The sequence below is a fragment of the Onychomys torridus genome, chromosome 11 (genome assembly GCF_903995425.1).
Source record: "Onychomys torridus chromosome 11, mOncTor1.1, whole genome shotgun sequence".
In the NCBI taxonomy this organism is placed as follows: Eukaryota; Metazoa; Chordata; class Mammalia; order Rodentia; family Cricetidae; genus Onychomys; species Onychomys torridus.
In genome coordinates, this window is record NC_050453.1 from 508239 (window position 1) to 515266 (window position 7028).

Consider the following 7028-nt stretch of genomic DNA (forward strand, 5'->3'; position numbering starts at 1 on the left):
TAGGGTTCCACTCTTGGACTGCTAACTCTGTTTTCTCGTCAATAAGAAGCACTGAATGGTGATTTAAACACTAAGCTACAGAAGAGGGAAAGAAAAGTAGTCCTAGCATTCAGACCCTTTGTCATCCAACTCCACTCAGGCCTCAGCATCCCATAAAAGCAGAATTCCCATAGTCAGCTGAGCAATGTCCCTTTTCTACAACAAGGTGATGATTCGCCACTAGTTTGAAATAACGGGGTGATCTGTTAAAGTCTAGGAGGCTCTAGCTTTCAGGCACCAGGACTGAGAGTCACCTGGATGTCTGTGGCAGCAGCCCATGAAAACCTTGGGCTGCTAGGGCTCTGCTCTCAGTGAGAGTAATGGGGCCCCCCTCCTCAATTAAATGGCTTCAAGTAAACTTCAAGCTACAAGGTTTGATGGAGTTGTCTAGGAAAGAAATCACCCAACCTCACTGAGCAGTACTGAAAAGGTAACTCAACATGGAAGAAGTCTGAGACACCACTCTCCAGCCTTCATCTGTTCCTGCACCAATTCTCTCTGGGGGCCATTCTACCCACCCATAACAGAACATGTCTCTGGCAAAGCAGAGACCAGAGGGGTGGAGGCAAGGTCACTCCTCGTAAATTACAACACCTGCTTACCTGCATGCTGAAAATATGGCCCTGCCATCATCCCAAACGGCTTTACTGTATTCATCTGTAGAGTAAGCTAGGGAAAACTGGTCATCTCATTCATTCATTCATTCATTCATTCATTCATTCTCTCTCTCTCTCTCTCTCTCTCTCTCTCTCTCTCTCTCTCACACACACACACACACACACACACACACACACAGTGCTTAGGAAGGAAACAGCCAGAGGCAGCAACAGCATGCAGGAGAGGTACAGTAATCTAGAAATCATATTCTGTCTAGAGATATACAAAATTAACACACAGAAAAACCAATTCAAGCAGGCCAGACAGTACAATTAAGGGTTAAACACTCTTCATGGGCCACTGGCTAAAAACAAAGATTAAAACTGCTATGATTTTTAGAATCCTAAATATCCTGAGCCCAGAACAGAACCCCAAAAAATGTGGCAAGAAAATCGGTGGGAGGGGGAAAATACATCCTCCAGGAACCTCACCCTGCTGGCCCAGCCTGTGCTGTCTGATGTGCTCACATGCAGAATGTGGGAAGGTCCCAGCCAGGCAATAGCTTCTCCTTCCTGACCTAGCATTGGGTGCTGAGTCACAGTTATATGCATGATGAGAGTTCCAGCCAGAGTGGGGGAAGTGCCAGTAGCCTGCCATCCATTTTCTTGCCTGCATCTGAAGACTAATTTAGGGCTTCCCACCAGCTAGAAGAACTTATCTTTGGGAGGGGAGGCTAGGGAAGGTCTTTTTGAAAGAAAAGGGAACATCTTACCTCCAAGAGAGACTGCACATATATGAACTGAACAGGCTGCGTGGCTTCCTGTCACTCTCAGCAGTAGCCCAGGCCCACCATCCAGGACATTTTGTCTTTGGCTGTCGGGGTAGGTAGGGAATGCTGCCAACAAACTGTGGTTAATGCATTAGAGGAAAGGGTGATAAAACAAGGGATATATGTTGAGGATACATGGATAAAGAGGGAATTTGGACCTTGTTGGCCTAACATCAGTGGCAACTGATTCCCAAAGTGGGCACAGTACCCTTGAGACCCAGTGTGTCCTGCAAGTGCCTGCTTGGGAAACCAAGGAAGAAGCAAAGGCTTCAGAAGTCCATGGAGGCCAGCATCTCTTGGCTTCACTGAGTTAGAGATATGGAGACCTATGTTCCTGGGCAACCACATTCTAAAAATTAGATTTTTCTGTCCCTTCTTCAATGCTACTGAACAAGTCTTGGGTCTCAAAAGCTCCCAAACTTAGTATGATTCCATACAGGGCACTAAGGTCCTGGCACAATATCTGGGCTAGACAAGGCATGGTACTACGGCTGCCTTCTGGGATGAAATACACATAGTAAAGGAGGAGGGAGGCAGGTACAGAGTGAAGGCTAAAGAGCAATGTGCCCTCCTTGTGGCAGAGGGCTTTGCCCTCACAGGAAGGAGAAACACTGCCCAGAAGCACTTTCATGGAGGCTGAAGCTTACCACGAGAGGAAAGGTAAGCCTGCTTTGGTCTTCCAATGCTGACCACAAAGTTCATGGCCCCAGACCTACATAGCCTATGCCTTTAACATCCCCAAATGGTCTATATGGCTCACTGGAGAGGATTCAATAAGGATACCAATAATCAGGTCAGGGCAGAGATACCAAGTCCAACTTCCCTAACTCACCAGCCAGGACTAGTCAACTCCTCATCCTACTGCCAAAAAGCAAGGGAAGGGAAAGACAAAACATCCTATCTGGTGCCATACTCACTGGATCATGTGCCTACTCACTGGGTCCCATTAGTTCTCTGCAACAAGCCTCACTCCTCCTGTGGAGGGTAAAACACTCTCAGAAAAAAGCATTTCAGTTAGCCATTCTCCTCAGCACAGCCCTAGGCAGGCACCAGGAAGCCAGGGTGGACCTATTGATCTCCCAGTGGCAGTGCTGCCCGGTGTCTGGGCACATACCTGGCAGTACACAGGCTATGATGTATATGTGGCTGTACTGCTCCAGGTTGGGGAGGGAGGTTAGGCTTGGCAGAGATATGTCTGAGCCTATAGGCAACACAAGCCCCAAACCCTGTTTCACCTTTGGCAGGCCCAGCTAGTAGCAGCACCTATAATGCTATTCTAACCCTTTTCAGTTACAACTTCTGTCTGCTAGTCTCAAGAAAAAAATGAGGAGGAGGTGGAAGGAACAGGGAGGTGGGAGGGGGGAAATGGAAAAGGAGGAGAGTCAGAAGAGGCAGAGGAGGAAGTTTCAGTCCAGTGCCTTCCCATCAGCTCAGAGGGGAACACGCACAACTTCCTCTTTACAAGCCCTTTTCTGCCCCCTTTCTGGACTGGGGATAGCTTAGAACTGGGCAGGGCAGGCACTCAGGTACCCAGCCAACTGGGCTTTCACAGGCTCAATCTCAAGCCTGGCATTTTCCCTGGGGCCATTACCCAGCATGCCCTTTTCCTCACTGGGGAGGCCGCACCCTCTTGTTTTCAAAGTTTTATAACTGTATTGTTTGTTGTCCAGCAGATTAAATTCTTTGGTGGCTGGGAAGGCAGCAAGGGTGGGGGTGAAGGGAAAGGAGGGCAAAAAGGAGAGAAAATACAAGAAACTCCTATTAGGCCCAAAAGATTAAATGCATTCCTTTTGAACACAAAGTTCACCTGTTTTGGAGAGCAGCCAGTGGCCAGAGGCAGTGTCCTCTCCCTCTCTGTGCCTAGCACCTAGCAGAGTAGCATGTGGTCTTAGATATCCAAGGCTGTTGGGATTTGAGCTGAAAAGAAATAACAGCTAATCAGGTTTAGGATTTGCATACCTAAACAACCACCACCCCAAATCAGGTGTCTACTATAGGGCAACCTAATCTCTGCCAGGGTCTATAGGCAGCTAAACCCTGGAGACAGAAAGGTCCCTGCAGTGGGCAGTCTGTTTATACTCCAAATCAAAGTCACTCATTCACTGATACCAGAAGACCTGTACTTCAAGAATGTAGCAATGTAACTGCACATACTATAGTCAGCCGTCCATATCTCCAGGTTCTGCCTCCCTGCACTCCAATCATTGTGCATGAACATGTATATATAATATGAACTACACTACTTTATATGCACAGACTTTTTAACATTATCCTCTAAAGAATTCTTAAAACCATTATTTGGCAGCATTTGCTTTGAGTTAGGTATTATAAGAAATCTGGAAATGGTTGAAAGTTCATGAAAGGATGTGTATAAATTGTTTTCACTTCACAGAAGGATTTCCACACCTGTGGATCCAATCCTCCATAGATTGAAATGACTATAATCAGAAATGGCTAAGGAATGTAAGAGAGTAGGAAACAGAAAAGAAAGGAGGAAGAAAGTCAATAGTAAGTGTGAACTTAAGACAGGCCTGTCTTATCAAAGCCTTCTGATACTAAATCTATAGCTAGCAAATAACTCAAAAGGACATAGGATTTTCCATACTTAGCACAACTTTCATTGAGCCATTAATTAATCATTTCACAATCTTGGTTCCCTCTAAGTAGTATGTCCACTTCAACACACACCTAAGCCTTTAGCACCAAAACCAATGCCTGTGACTCCCAGAGCTGTGAGTCTACTCAAACTCTTCTCCTACCTTCTTCCTTAGAAAACCTCATCTGATCTTACTTCCTATTACCTTTCTCCCAACTACAATGATTGTCAAGTGTCCACTTCACTTCAGTAATGGCCCAAGGTAGGAGTAGTAATGATACAAATACAGGAATAGAACAGATATTTTCTGGAAGATATATACTTCTCTACTTTTTATATGAGAATTAAGCTCAGTGGCAGAAATTCTCTCTGCAAAGGAAAATGGGTAATAGGCATAGGTTCTGTACCTACATTGTCTCCTCTACTCTCCCAGCTTAAGGATGTCATAAAGGCAGCCAGGGTTGATTAAAGGTAGAACCAAGGAGCCACTTTATATCCTAGTACCTTGGCCATATAATTTCAGGAATTGTCTCAAAGTCCCATAGCCTCAGGGCTAGGCAGACCTGACAAGAGCAGTCAAAGTCTCCTCCTCTGGAGGTTCTACCTTCCTTTAGGATCTCAGCAGAATTACACACAGGCCTTTCATGACATCTATACAAATTTCCCTCACAGCCTTGGGTTGGGTCCACTCTCTTTTTCATTCTCCAGGTGACTAGAAAGAACCAACTCTAATACAAGACAAATTCATAGAAGGATGCTAAAAGCATCAAAAGTGCTCCCATGTGCCCTCCCATTCAAAATATAGTTGTATTCAAGGAACAAAGAGGGACAGACACTTATAAACAGATACAGATGTTAGCTGACCCTGTCCAACCTCAATTGTTCTGATTTCTCTGGGAACACTCCTAGAGAAAGTCTAATCCTTCATGCCCAAGTTCATGATAAGCAAAGGCAAGTACATCTCTAGCCCTTCGTCAGAGCCCTGGAGCTATTAAAATAAAGGTCACTTAGAGGCTGAATAGGCAAGAGGTCATAAAGCCCAATACTCAGCCTCAGCATCTGTTAAAAAAAATGACTGTTTTCAGGACTCAAAGAAGCCTGGTGCCCATCACTTCTCTGACCCGCTTTTCCTATACAAGGGAGGCCTATTTTTCCATGCTGATCATACGGCAAGGGCTCTGAGCTGATGACAGTATTCCCAGCATCTAACTATGCACCACATTAGCCAGTGCTTCCAGTGGATGATGTATGTTAGCCAGCAAACAGGTAACACAGACACAATACACATGTTGGGAAAGCTCCAGGCATCCCTCACAAATAGAACGGGAAAAACCTCAAAGTTGCCATAGTGAGACTTCCTCTCTCAGTGAGCAATCCACGGCAGAAACATGCCTGGATTCATTGGAAAAACTCTGAAGGTGTCAAATGCCTTAATAAGAAATTATTTCAGGAACATGGGGAATGCCTGGCATTCTAGCCGAGTGCAAGCCAGCTCTCACAAGAGCTCCAACCAGTCAGAGAAACAGAGGGCAGGAGAATAAAGATATTCTTAGTTTTCCTTCTCTTTTCCAATGTGCAAAGTAAGAAGTGAAGCCCTCAGAGATCCAGAACAATGCTAAGGACCTCAATGCTCCACTCCAACCCCTGGTCTAGGTGGAATAGAGGACTTGGGTTGGAAATCCAAAGCTGGGAACAAGCAATTGGGTCCTGAGAAGGCTCTTCCTGCCTCAGTTCAGTCATGGCAAGACCAATGCTACCAATCTGCTCAGTGTTGGGAAATGACTCAGTGAACCAGCTAATGTCAAGAGATCTAAGTGTGTAGTGACTTTAAGGCTCCTTAAAGCTCCTGAGAATCCTTAAGACTGTTCCACATGTTCCTTGGCCCAGGAGCTCCTACCCAGGCAGCTTTGGAGAATTTTTGTCACATTGCAGATAGGCTTGAGTCCCAACCACACTTACTGTGCAAAGGAGGCACAGGAGCAGGCCTTGAACAGAACACTCCCTTGAACATACAGGGTTTTTCAATCCATGTCCTGTACCACAGCCAGCTCCCATATGCACATCTCTTACTTGTCTCTAAGAGGGAACAGTGTCCTATCCTGTTACCTAGAATGTCCTCACCAACTACTTTCACTCAGTTAACCCCTTCTCTTCACTGCCACCCATGCAAAAACACATTCCTATTACCTACCGAAAGCACATCACCAACCATCATTCACACTAGCACTAGATAGGGTACCTCTTTGGAACAAAACGTGGTTTTCTCTCTCAACTGGGTTCACTTTCCTGGCCTTGAGTTTCTGGCTAAGCAAACACTGCACAAATATCCAGGACAGGCCTAGAGGTAACATGAGTTGTAACCTCCGACAAGATCCTCATTCAGAACCTGTTTCACAGACAAGTAAACTGAGGACATGGGAATGAACCCACTTTCCCTGACCTATTTCCCCATGCCATAACCTCTAACTACACATCACCTTATCCCTGTGCAGCTTTTGACACTTTCAGCCAATGGCAGCTCCTATATTTTGAGTAGTCCCAAGCAGCAATGTTAGGCCAAGGAGGAGGGAACTGCATAGCCTGGCTCACCTGTGTCACCTTTTCCAAGTAAACAAATTCTGAGTCCTGAAGTTGAACATATGGAGCAGAAGCACTGTGGCTCAGCACCACTGGCCCACCTTGGCCTCACAGAGCACACAACACACAAAGCATCTAACACTGGGTGACTTCTCCCCACCTGGGCTTGTCCATTCCCTGATGAAACCATAGTCCTAGCAGAGACTGGGATTCAAATTAGCCTCCTGTAAACACACAGACAGTGACTTAGCAAAGACCTGACCTGAATGCTCCCTGTGCTGCACAGACAAGAAAGGCACGGTGATTAGACTGAGGCACAAAGGCAGCTAATGCCTGATGAGTGTTGAAGGAAGAAGACAGAGGTTAAGGGCAGCCATACAAATTGAAAAT